Consider the following 14,039-nt stretch of genomic DNA (forward strand, 5'->3'; position numbering starts at 1 on the left):
CATCTCCGGGACATCTGCACCAATCAACCCTACCGCCCGTGGCCAAACATTTCAACTCCCCCTCCCTCTCTGCCAAGGACATGCAGGTCCTGGGTCTCCTCCACCACCACTCTCGAACCACCCCATGCCTGAAGGAAGCATGCCTCATCTTCCACCTCGGGACCCTCCAATCCCATGGCATCAATGTGGATTTCACCAGTTTCCTCATTTCCCCTCCCCCCCACCTTATCCCAGTTCCAAACTTCCAGCTCAGCACCGCCCTCATGACCTGTCCTACCAGCCAATCTTCCTTCCCACCTATCCACTCCACCCTCCTCTCTGGCCTATCACCTTTAACCCCACCTCCATCCACCCATCACACTCTCAGCTACCTTCTCACCAGACCCAGACCCTCCCATTTATCTCTCCACCCCCGAGGCTCCCAGCCTCATTCCTGATGAAGGACTTTTGCCTGAAAAGTCAAATTTCATGCTCCTCAGATGCTACCTGACCTGCTGTGCTTTTCCAGCACTACTCTAATCTTGACTCTAATCTCCAGCATCTGTAGTACCCACTTTCACCATGGTGACATTATTAACCTTTCACTGTACTCCAGTATCCCTGTACTTGAGTACATGTGACAATAAAATCTAACTCTAATTCTAAATATCCTCTAATGTCCACCTTGTCAAAGCCATTCAGGATTTTATTCACTTCAATCAAATCACCTGTCACTTCTAAACTGCAGTGAAAACAAATCCATTCTATCCGGTCTCGCTTCATAAAAAACAGGTTGCTCTTTCTAGGTATCAGAAAACAAACTCCCTCTCAGCCACATCCGACATATTGACATTTGTCCATAAATAAGGAGACCAAAACTGTGCACAGATTTGACATATGGTTGCACTATTGCCCAGTGTAATTGAAACGTAACATCCATTTTCTATTCTAGAACCATCTTATGTGCAGGATTGGTGAATTGCCTAAGCTAAATTGCCCATAGTGTTCGGGGATGTGTAGGTTAGGTGCATTAGGCATGGGTAAAGGTAGAATAATAGGGTAGGGGAATGGGTCTGGGTGGGTTACCCTTCAGAGGGTCGATATGGACTTGTTGGGCTGATTCCACACTGTAAGGATTCTTTGATGATCTTCAAGGCAGATCTTCTGAAGGGAGTAGAAACAGGGGCCAGGGGAGATCAATGCCCTGACTGGCTTCTCTCCACACAGAATTTCATGACACTTTTTGAGCTTTTCTCTTGTTCTGTATGGCATTAGCTGCTGCTGTGTATCCCTATTCTTCTAAATATCACTGCTGTTCAGGAACCTGTTTTCTTTCAATTGCAGACTGAGGACAGAAGGAGGATATCCATTGTGTCTGTGCCAGATCTTTGAAAGAGCTATTCAATTAGTCTCACTCCATTGTTCCTTCCCCACAGTCCTGCAAATGTTTCCACTTCAAGTATTTATCCAATTGTCTTTTGAAAGTTATTATTAAACATGCTTCCACATCCTTTCATGTAGAACATTCCCAATCGCATGAAACTGTGCTGTAAATTAATTTTCCCTCTTGCCAGCTCTACTTCTTTTGTGAATGATTTTAAATCTGTGTCCTCTGGCTACCAACCCCCTTCACCACCGGAGACTCTTCTTCGATCAGTTGCTCTCGATCACTGTTTATTTGAAACAACTGATTTTCAGGCTTCCTGTTCTGCTGAAAAGGAGGCAACTTCGGCAAAATGGAAAGAGACAATGCAGGAGAAACTCCACAGATGCTGCTCGACCTGCTGAGTTTCTCCAGCATTGTCTTTTTCATTTCAACTCTCCAGCATCCATGATATTTTGCATTTAGCTCCAAGTTAATTATGAAAGGAACTTCTGTGGAAGAATCAATGCAAATGTGTCTGAAATGTCAGAGTCTGAAAGGATTATACTGAGGAGTACTGCTCACTCTTATCAATGTTGTGGCACTTGCTATGTCTATCAGTGTCTGCTACTGGGGGCTAGGGGTAGGTGAGGTTGTTCACTGCTACCAATCCTCCTTTGTCAAAATTGTGTCCATGATCTGTTTATTAAACAGTGGTAGAGGGCTTGAGGATATACTTTAGAGTCTAAATGGAAGAGGTAGCTGTTTTAGATGGCAATATGCAACCAATATGTTCAAGTTAGATGACTAATGAAGTATATAGTAAGGGCTATTGCGAACCGTTCAGAATACTATTGTTCCTTACAGTCACTTGTGCAGAACTCAACTGTCTCTGTCCAAAGTAGGAGACAAAATAAAACTGCAGTTGCTGGAATCCACAGCAGACAAGCAGGTGGCTGGAAGAGGAGAGCTCTGATGAAGAGTCCATCTAAACTCAAAATGTTAGCTTGCTCTCTCTCCATGGATGCTGTCTGACCTGCTGCGATCTCCAGCATTTATTGTTTGCAGTGCCTCTATCCAAAGGCTGCATGACATCATCAGATTGGGTGGAGCTTAATGTAACTTCTACATTAACTTTTACAGAACCATTACGTAATGCAACAGATGTTATGTAGATTTGTTTATAGTGTAGCTTAGGATCTTGAAGGAATTAGACCTCACATCCTGTTCTCCAAAGTTGCTTTAACTATGCCTCTAATATCAATGTGACCTGTAACTAGTTGTGAACATGCATTGCACGATAGCTTGTTTGCTGCAGGAGACTTGTCGAATGAGACCTTAAAGTGGTTTTCCTATACAAAATTAAGTCAAGCCGATTCTAGGGCTTCCTACACTTAAAAAGGTAGCAGCAACCTTCATCATTAGCAGCAGCTTATTCAACATGGTGAGCTGAGATCCTCTTACAACAGGTTCCTTTGCCTTCCGAAAATTGAGTTCTTAAACATTAGTTCCTATACTAGTTCCTACACTGCCTTATCTACTGAGGAGTCGAGGTGATGAGGTGATGGCCCAAAGATCGCAATGAATGTTGCCAACAAGTATGGAAACTGGGACAGAAGACAATGGTCTGCATTTTACAGAGCGTTGTAGATCCAAACCCCCAGTTAAAACGTTAGGCGGGAGCTTACCCACATTCCCAACAGTGTCCCACAAAGTCTTATAACTAGAGCAGCACTAATTGTTTTCAAACAAGACTTCAGACCTACCTTGGCAGTAATTCCTGTTTGAGAGGCCTGCAGTTCCATTTGATTAGCTGGCATGTCTGTAGTACCCCATGCTATTGGAAGAGATAGCCACTGCTGAGCCAACAGACATTTTCAATTGATCAATGGAAATGGTCCTGTTTTGTAGCTCCATCAGATTGACACCTCATTTAGAGGTATGTCTGGTGCTGGCATGCCCTCCTGCACTCTTCATTGAACCAGGGTTACTCCCTTGGCTTGACGGTAAGGATAGAATAGGGAATATGCCAGGCCATGAGATTCAAGATTGTGTTGGAGTATGATTCTGGAGATAATGATGGCTCACAGCAAGTGGTTTCTAGTTTGTGGGCCAATGACACCAGTCTTGGAGGAAATAGGGGCTATATCATTGCGATCATCTACACCAGAACAATGGTGGGACAATGTTCTTACAAACTATATAACTAGAGAGGCACTGTGGTTTGTAAAGTGGGGGGCAACAGATCAAAGTAAGAAAGATATCTCACCTCAAAGATTAGAGACAAAGCAAGAATCATAGAGTCATAGAGATGTACGACTTCAAAATTAATCAGGCCTGTCCATGGCAGATATCCGAAATTAATCCAGTCCAATTTGCCAGCTGTTGGTCCCTATCCATCCAAGTGCTTTTTATTTATATACCCATTCAGATGTTTTTTAAATGTTGCAATTACACCAGCTTCCATCAGTTCCTCTGACAGCTCATTCTGTAAACACACTACCCCCTGTGTGAAAACACTGACCCTAAGGTCCCTTTTAAGTCTTTCCCTCTTACCTTAAACCTATTCCCTAGAGAAAATACCTTCATTATTCACCGTATCCATGCCGCCGATGATTTTATAAATTTCTATGAGGTCACCCCTTAGCCTCCAACATTCCAGGGAAAATAGCCCTCTCCTATTCAGCCTCTCCCTATCGTTCAAATCCTCCAACCCTGGCAACATCCTTGTAAATCTTTTCTGAATTCTTTCAAGCTTCACAACATCCTTCCATAGCAGGAAACCAGAATTGAATGCAGTATTCTAAAAGTGGCCTAACCAATGTCCTGTACAGCCTCAATATGACCTTTCAATTCCTTTCAAAGCACTGACCAATAATGCCAAGCGTGCCCTAAGTGCCTTCTTCACTGACCTGTCTAGCTGCAACTCCACTTTCAAGGAACTATGAATCTGCACCCCAAGGTCTCTTTTTAAAAAGAATAATATGGGAAATGTGGGTCAGAAAATGGAGGGAAGAGATTAGATTCACTACAGTGTGGAAACAGGCCCTTCGGCCCAACAAGTCCACACTGACCCTCCAAAAAGCAACCCAACCAGACCCATTCCCCCCGATTAATGCACCTAACACTATGGGCAATTTAGCAAGGCCAATTCACCTACCCTGCACATCTTTAGACTGTGGGAGGAAACCAGAGCACACCCTGGCAGACATGGGGAGAATGTGCAAACTCCACACAGACAGTTCCCCGAGGCGGGAATTGAACCCAGGTCCCTGGTGCTGTAAGGCAGCAGTGCTAGCCACTAAGTCACCGTGTCACCCCAAAGCCTAGGAATGCACTGCTGAAGCAGCAGTGCTCCGAAAGCTAGTGTTTCCAAATGAACCTGTTAGACTATAACCTGATGTTGTGTGATTTTTAACTATGTCCACCCCAGTCCAACACTGGCTCCTCCACATCATGGCTACTTGGTATAAGTCAGCATGCATTAGTGACACAGTGGCAGACAATTAAGGGGATGCTTCAGGATTTTCAGAATAAGTCCATACCTACTATAAAGAAAACCTCTAAAGGGAGGACCCGCTGTCTGTGGTTAACTAAAGAAATTAAGCATCAAACTTAAACAAAAATCATTTAACTGGATGAAAGTGAGTGGCAGGTCAGATGAATGGTCAGAGTTTAAAAGGTGGTATAAAAGGCTAATCAAGAGAAAGAAATTAGATTATGAGAGGATGGTAGCTAGGAGTATAAAAATGGATAGTAAAAGTTTCAGCAGGCATTTGAAAAGGAAAACAAAAGTATGTTGGTCCTCAGGGAGAGAGAATAGAGTGTTTAATGGTTTGGAGGTGGTCAGAAGTGTTTTCCTAAATTGATATGAAAACAGAAATTACTGGAAAAGCTCAGCAGGTCTTGCAGCATCTGTGGAGACAAATCAGAGTTAACATATCGCGTATAGTGATCCTTTCTCAGAATTGATTGTAGCGAGGAAAATTTTGTTTCTTTTGCAGAAGATAGGGTGGGGAAGGGGAAAAGGAGTATATGATAGGTGTAGATAGAGCCCAAAGAGAGAGAAGGACAGTTGGACAGACAAAGGAGAGAGTAACGATCAGCCTGGGAGAATGAATAGCTACTAATGGAAACAAATTGTGACTAAGAACAGGTTGTGTGTAATAGCAGACCATGTGATAACAAGGCCTAGTGTGTAGGGATTGGGGTATGGACAAACTCTAAAATTATTGACATTGATATTGAGTCCAGAAGGCTGTAGAGATCCCAAGCAGAAAATGAGATGCTGTTCTTTCAGCTTGTGCTGAGCTTCTCTGGAGAGCTTGAGACAGAGATGTTGACCAGAGGACATGGTGGTGTGTTGAAGTGACAGGCAATTGGAAGCTCAGGGTCTTTTCTGCAGACAGAAGGTAGGTGTTCTGCAAAGTGGTCACCCAGTCTACCCAGTCTCTTGGTTTTACTAGATTGGTGCCTATAATGGATTGTCCTATGGGAAGGATACTTTTGAATGGCTAGGCTTGGTTTCACTGGAGTTTGGAAGAGTCAGGATAATTTAGGATTGAAGTGAAGAAAGTTCTAAATGGTCTTCACAAAGTACACATGCAAATGATGCTTCATCTAGTGGGTGAGTGCAGAGCCAAGGGATACTGTTCTGGTACCAATACAGTCTTTTCTCACAGCTGATGTGCACTAGTTCCTGGCAACACCCTCATAATTTTCTTTGTATCCTTCTAGTGTAATTCTTTTCTTCCTGTTAGGCCATGCCCAGAATGAAGCAGAGTACCTGATGTGTCAGCATGCCCCACACACCAAGGTACTCATTTATTGTCAACAACACAGGGTTCGATTCCCATTTCAGCCAAGTTGGATTTGGAGCCTGCTTGCTTATCCTACCCAAAGTAAAATTTGCAGCAAAACGAAACAAAAACAAAAATTACTGGAGTAACACAAAGCTCTGGCCACATCCATGGAGAAAAAAACAGAGTGAACAATGACCCTTCTTCAGAACCCTTCTTGTTTACTGTCTAACTCACTGCCACATCTCTTCCAGGTATGCCCAACTTTGTCATGGCAAGCACTGCAAGACGTGTCAGAGTTTGAAATGGAAACCACCATTTCACATGGGGACACCACCCACCATCCACACGACAGGTACTCGTGTGACTTGGCCAACGTTGTCTGTCTCATATACTGCAGGCAAGGATGCTCCAAGGCATGGCATATTGGCGAGATTAAGCAGACACTACAACAACGGATGAATGGACACTGTGCAATAATTGCCAAACAAGAGTGCTCCCTCCCAGTCGGGGAACACTTCAGCGGTCAGTGACATTCAGCCTTGGATCTTCAGTTGACCATCCTCCAAGGCGGACTTCAGGATACGCAACAATGCAGAGTGGCTGAGCAGAGGCTGATAGCCAAGTTCGAAACCCATGAGGATGGCCTCAATTTGGACCTTGGGTTCATGTCCCACTACAGACCCATTAAAATATACACACACACACACGTTCTTACATACTCCCACAGTCATGCAGACCCTCTCTCATATGCACACACACATACACCCCCCACACCTATGCACACACCCTTTCACAGGCTTATACCCCATCACACTCACACACACACTTTACCAAGTATGCACACACACAAACACACACTCTCTCATGCACATTCACTCAAACACAGATACTCACATGCACACACTCACTGTCTCTCTCATGCACGCACACACACACATACCTTTTTTTATAAAACCTTAAGATGCCTCGGGAATGTGACTTAAAAGAAGTTCTGGGATTTACATATTAATGAACCGAAACCTGTAACCCATTCTAAAAGATGAAAGATTTAACAGCAATCTAGGTTTGTTCAGTATATCATTTCAGTTGCATGACACTGTAATCTTTTGCCATAAATTCTGTGTTTTATGATCCTGTTTCACAGCTATCTGATGAAGGAGCAGTGCTCCGAAAGCTAGTAATTCCAAATGAACATGTTGGACTATAACCTGGTATTGTGTGATTTTCAACTTGAAAAAGTTCTGCTCCACTCTCCCATGGGATTTGCGTTCTAATGATTTTGCTCATTTATCATCATTACTTTTGTTGTTCCTCCTGGTGTTTGACAAGATATTTGCCAAAACTCGCTTCCACAGCCACATCACATTTCTCAGTGACTGCTTCCAATTCGGACTGACCCCATGTGAATACCAATTTGCTTCACCTTTTGCATTTTGAATCTACCCAGGATCACAGGTATCTTTGTGATCTGAAACACTCCTCAGTCTGCTACTCTTGCCGCATCCTGAGATCCACACTCAGTGCCATGCATTGTCATGTGCACATCCCCTGCTTCTCGCTCCACCACTGGCTCAGAGTTACCCTGCCTTCCTAGTTCTACTTCATCCCCACTTCCGAAGAAGTGACTGAAATGTTAACTCTGCTTTGTCTCTACAGATGCGACCAGATCGATTGAATTTTTGCACCGATTTCTACTTTTGTTTCAAATTTATGGCACATTTCTATACTTCAGTCAATAATTGCTGAAGTGCTGCCTTGAGATAGAGAACTGAAGAATTTACAAGTATAGATGTTATACAAAACTTGTACCAAACCTTGATTGCCCCATACCCAGTGTACTGTGTGTGGTACACTCGAGAGTTTGCAAACAGGTTTGCAAGGATGGTAACAGGACTGCAAGTTTATGCTTGGAAGTGATGAACAGATTTGACCTTACTCTTACATGAAGAAAGTTCACAGATGCCTTAAAAATTCTGAAACATTTTTTAAATAGAAAACATTTCCACTTACTGGGTTGAGCAAATTAAAGACCATTAACGTACGATATTAACCAAGAAACTACAAAGGGAATTCACTAAAATGTTATTCGCCCAGATATTGATGTGAATGTGTTACTCGCTGCAACACAGAGCAGTTGAGATCAATTGCATTTAAGGGAAGTTTGAGAAGCATTTGAGAGAAGAGGGAAGACAGATTGATGTTGCCAATACAGAATAAGGATGGATGGGCGCAGGTTGATGTGAAACAGAAAAACTGTGTTGGCTTGAATGGCCTAATTCCATGTAACAATAGATGCTGGTGAAGAAAACTATTTGGTCCATGATCATCCCAGTTCAAATATAAAGCATACAAAAAGTCTCTCTCACAAATGTTCCTTAAGCAACTCCAAGTCGGCTACACCCACAATCAAACCTGTAATAACATCATGTTTTGGTGAGGAATTCTTTGGTATTCAGCTCTCAATTTGCTTTCTTGGGCATTGAACCTATGCATCCCTCCTCTTGAGCTTACCCTGCAATTTTAGTTTAATTAGAAGTAGTAATTTCAACCTCAGAAACAAGCATATTGCCAAAGCTATTTCTCTGGGATGCCTAATAGTTGACCTTTCTGTGATATTTAGGCATCTGCAATGTTATATTTGCAATCTGTATGATAATTAAAAGTATATTTTATGTTAATGTCAGACCCGTCATTAATGTTGAGAACACCATAAATATGATGCAAAAGAAAATGAGTGAAGAGAGATATTTTGTCGGTGCTTGCAAGATTTTTCATAACATATTTTCTGCTTATTAAAGTGAAGGATGCTATTGCTGGGCAATAAATCACTCTCTATTTCCAGTCTCAGCAGGCAAAACTCCCACGTCATCTGTACAGATGCATGGCAAAGGCTTGTTCTCTACTATCTGAACAATACACTTGATCACAGCCTCTGCATTTTTCACTTTCTCAGTCACATGACCTCCATGACTGAACTAACCAGTTTAAGAGCGGATTTTCTTTTTAAAATTGCTCCCCTGGTGCTGTGAAGGCAGGATGTTGGCCTGAGAGCTGACCCAACACAATCCTCTGCAAGCACTACAATTCCATGAAACCTTTCCTTTGGGGCACATAGAATGCTTGTTCCTGGGTTGAGATTTCTCAAATGTCTTTCATAGAGAACATAATAATCAAGAAGGATAGCCCTCGAGCATTCAGATGCAAATAAGTGATACATTTCAATGAACCAGGTGCTATTATCTAACATGAGTACTTCTCAAAGTTTTGGGAAAAGGATTCAGCTTGGCAGTGGATAAATTCAATTAAGAAAAAATGGAACAGGAAATAGGAGCAGCACAGTGGCACAGTGGTTAGCACTGCTGCCTCACAGCACAAGAGACCCAGGTTCAATTCCTGCCTCAGGCAACTGTCTGTGTGGAGTTTTCCCATTCTCCCTGTGTCTGTGTGGGTTTCCTCCCACAATCCAGAGATGTGCAGGTTAGGTGAATTGGCCATGCTAAATTGCCCGTAGTGCTAGGTGTAGGGGAATGGGTCTGGGTGGGTTGCTCTTCGGAGGGTTGGTGTGGACTTGTTGGGCTCAGGGGCCTGTTTCCACACTGTAAGCAATATAATCTAATCCAGCTGTTTTCAGTAATGGGGCCATGATCTCAACATCAATTGGTGTAAAAACTCATCTTTATCCTTTAGGGAAGGAAATTTGCCATCTTTAGCTGGTGTGGCCTATATGTAACTCCAGATCCACAGAAATGGCTGTTGATTCTTAACTTCCCTCTAAAATGGCCCAGCAAATCACTTATTTCAAGGGCCTTTAGAAACAGGGAGTAAATTCTAGCCTTGCCAGCAATGACTACATCCCATCAAAAGAGTAAAAAGTAATATGTGAGTGATCTAGGTGTCCTCTTGCAATGAATTACCAGAGATTAGCATGCAGGAACAGCAAGCAATTAGGTAAGCTAATAAAATGTTATCATTTAGCATGAGGGACATTGAATACTTGAGTTGTGAAGTTATAGCTCACTTATACAGGGCACTGTTGAGAGTCTGGTTTGAATTCTGCGCACAGTATCAGTCATCCTCTTTAAGAAAGCATGTAAAGGTGCTGGAGGCAGGTGAGAGAAGATTTATTAAATTAACAACAAAGTACTACGGATGCTGAAGATTAGAAATAAAACCACAAAGTGTTGATGAAAATCAACATTTCTGGAAACGTTTGTGGAGAGACAAATAAAGTTAATTTTTCAAAAGCATCTTGACTCTTCTATAGTACCATAAGATGAAGCATTAGAAGTAGGCCATTCAGCCCACTGAGTCCACTCTGCCCTTCAATGAGATCCTGGTCTGATCTTCCTCTACTCCACTTTCCAAATGTTTCCCTTTAACTCTTGATATTCTTAAGAATTAAAAGGGTATGCTTTGCACATCCTTACTGACCTAACCTCGACAGCCCTCTGTGGTAAAGAATTCCATAGATTCACCACAGGAACATAAGAACAAGGAGCAGGAGTAGGCCATCTGGCCTTTTGAGCTGCTCTGCCATTCAATAAGATCATGGCTAATCTTTTCATGGACTCAGCTCCACTTACCCATGTTTTCAGCATCTCCCTTAATTCCTTTATTGTTCAGAAAAGTATCTACTTTGGCATTAAAAACGATTACTGAAGTAGCCTCAACTACTTTCCTGGGCAAGGAATTCCATAGATTAACAATCCTCTGGATGAAGAGGTTCCTTCTCAGTTCAGTTCTAAACCTGCTCCCTCCGATCTTGAGACCATGCCCTCTTGTCCTAGTCTCACCTGCCAGTATTTCTATTTTATCAATTCTCTTCATAATTTTATATGTTTCTGTAAGATCCCTCCTCGTTCTTCTGAATTCCAATGAATATAATCCCAGTCTACTCAGCCTCTTCTCATAAGCCAACCCCCTCAACTCTGGAGTCAAACCCCTGAGAAAATAAATTCCTCCTCATCTGTGTGTTTAATGTGTGATCCCTTATTCTGAGGTTATGTCCTGGTACTAGACTTTCCCACATGTAAAAACAACAGTCTTGCATTTACCCGGTCAAGTCCTCTAAGATTCTTGTATTTTTCAATAACGTTGTCTTTCATTCTTCGAAAGTGCAATGAATACCCAGCCCAACCTACTCAACCTCTTTCACAAGAAAATCTCTCCAAGCTCAGTGAACCTTCTCTGGACTGCCTCCAGTGCCAATATACTTTCTTTAGATCAGCGGCCAAAAACCGATCATAGTATTGCAGCGTGGTTTGACTAATGCCTTGTACAGATTTAGATCTCACTGCTTTTATACTCCATTCCTTTTGAAATAAGCACCAACAATCCATTTGTCTTCCCTATTATCCAATGAACTTGGATACAAAAGCTTTTGTGATTCATGGACAAGGACTTCCAAATCCCCGTGTTCTTTAGCTTTCAAAGCCTTTCTCTCTTTAAATAATATTCAGCTCTTCTAAGCTTCACTTCAAAGTGCATAACCTCACATTTTCTCAAATTATTTTTCATCTGTCAGGTTTTACTCACTCATCTAACCAGTCAACATCCTTCTGCAAATAGCCAGATTTTTAATTAGCAATAGAATCAATATTTGTGTCATCTTCACCACTTGTCTTCCCACCCATTTTACTGTCATCTGCAGATGTAGCTGAAGTACATTAACTTTGCTTAACCAATTAATTAAATATATATTTTAAATCATTGCAGCCCAGCACTGATACTCGTGGAACTCCACTAGTTGCAAGTTGCCATCCTAAAAATGTTCTCCTTGTCTAAGCTCTCTACCTACTATTCATTAGCTAATCACCTATCATTTTAATATACTACCTCCAACATCGTGGGCTTTTATTTAAAGCATGCTATCTTACTAAAGATCTCTTGAAAATCCAAATAAATATCATCCACATTTTTCCCTTTTTTCTATCCTGCTTTTATCACCTATTAGCCTAATCACTGGAATGGATGGGTTGCTTATGTAAAGGTTGCAGAGCCAAGGCCTGTATCCACTGGAGTTTACAAGAATTAAGAGACAACTTGACTGAAACATAAATTCTTGACAGATCTTGACATTGTGGACTTGGAGAGTACATTTTCTCTTATGGGAGAATCTTGAATTCTCAGTCACTGTTTAAACATTTGTGTTATTTAATTAAAACAGAGATTAGATACCTTTATTTTTCTCACAGCAGCATGATCGTTTGGAGTTCTCTCCCTGAAAAGGCAGTGGAAGCAAAATCCTTCAATATTTTGAAGGCAGGGATAGACACATTCTTGTTAAACAACGATTGAAAGGTTATTTGGGATAGGCAGGAATATTGATTTGATGTGAGAGAAAAATCAGCTCTGATCTAATTGAATAGCAGGTCAGGTTGGAGAGGCTGAATGGCCTACTACTGCCCCTGAGATGTACTTTCACATGCTTATAAGGTCAATCATCCCAGATCCAACCCTCCAACTCGGAACCACCCTCTCGACCTGATCTACCTGTCCATCTTCCTTCTCATTTATCTGCTCCACCCTCCCCACCAACCTATTTGGTTAGCACTGCTGCCTCACAGCACCAGGGATCTGGATTCAATTCCTGCCTTGGGTGACTGTCTGTGTGGAGTTTGCACATTCTCCCCGTGTCTGCATGGATTTCCTCCCACATCCAAAGATATGCAGGTCAGGTAAATTGACCATACTAAGTTGTCCATAGTGTCAGGTGCATTAGTCAGGGATAAGTGTAGGGTGGGTCTGGGTGATTTGCTCTTCAAGGGTCGATGTGCACTTGTTGGGCTGAAGGACCTGTTTCCATACTATAGGGATTCTAATCTATCACAATCACCTCCTACCTGCATCCACTTATCACCATTCCACCTACCTTTCCTCCAATCCCACCTCCACCTCCCATTTATCTCTCAGCTCCTTCCCCCTCCACATTATTGATGGAGGGCTTATGCCCGAAATGTCAACTCTCCGGCTGTTCGGATGCTGCCTGACCTGTTGTGCTTTCTCCAGTGCCACGCTTTTCAACTCTGACTCTCCAATATCTGTAGTCCTCACTTTCTCCCAATGGACTTGCGCTTCATACTGGTGCACGTTACCTCCATGGAATAGCACAAGCCTTGACCAAATAATCCGAAAAAGGTCCTCTGCGAACCCTTTAGCAGATTATACAAACTCCAACTGGTATTATGGAGAGAAAGTGAGGTCTGCAGATGCTGGAGATCAGAGCTGGAAATGTGTTGCTGGAAAAGCTGCCTGACCTGCTGCGCTTTTCCAGCAACACATTTCCAACTGGTATTATGCCTCCTCTCAGAGTCAGCTTATTCACACCTCAGTGAGAAACAGGCCCAGGTCTCTTGAAGCTGGCATCCTGTGTGGTAGGATCCCTAATTTCTGTGGTAAGCATAGATTGCCATCTTTTCCATTAACATTATGTTTAAGGTCTGGTCCTCTCCAACAAATCCTGTTGAAACAATCAGGCCTCAAAAAATTCAAATTAATTCATTCATTTGAGCTTCTGACAGTGCAGAGGACCATTTTAGTAACTCACAGGATGTGACCAGCCTAACATTTATTTCTTATCTGCAATTGTTCTTGAATGGATGAAGAAAAAGCAATTTGACTTGCAGCAAAGTTGGGAAGATTCATTGGTATGCATAGAGGTAACTGTTACAGTATTTCGGAAGGGATGAATCTATTAGAATTATGTTTTCACGAAACTAGCTACCTTCTGAAGGGAGTCTTCTTGTCTGGTGAAGGTGCATCCACAGTGCTGATACATAAGGAATTCCAGGATCTTATTCCAAACCCAAAGAAGGAACAGCAATATATTTATAAGACAGGATGTTGTGTGTCCTGGAGGGGAATTTACAGATGCTGACATGCCCATGTGCATGCTG

This window comes from Chiloscyllium plagiosum, unplaced genomic scaffold, assembly GCF_037043375.1.
Source record: "Chiloscyllium plagiosum isolate Xiang-an unplaced genomic scaffold, Cpla_swu_hap1 HiC_scaffold_6, whole genome shotgun sequence".
In the NCBI taxonomy this organism is placed as follows: domain Eukaryota; kingdom Metazoa; phylum Chordata; class Chondrichthyes; order Orectolobiformes; family Hemiscylliidae; genus Chiloscyllium; species Chiloscyllium plagiosum.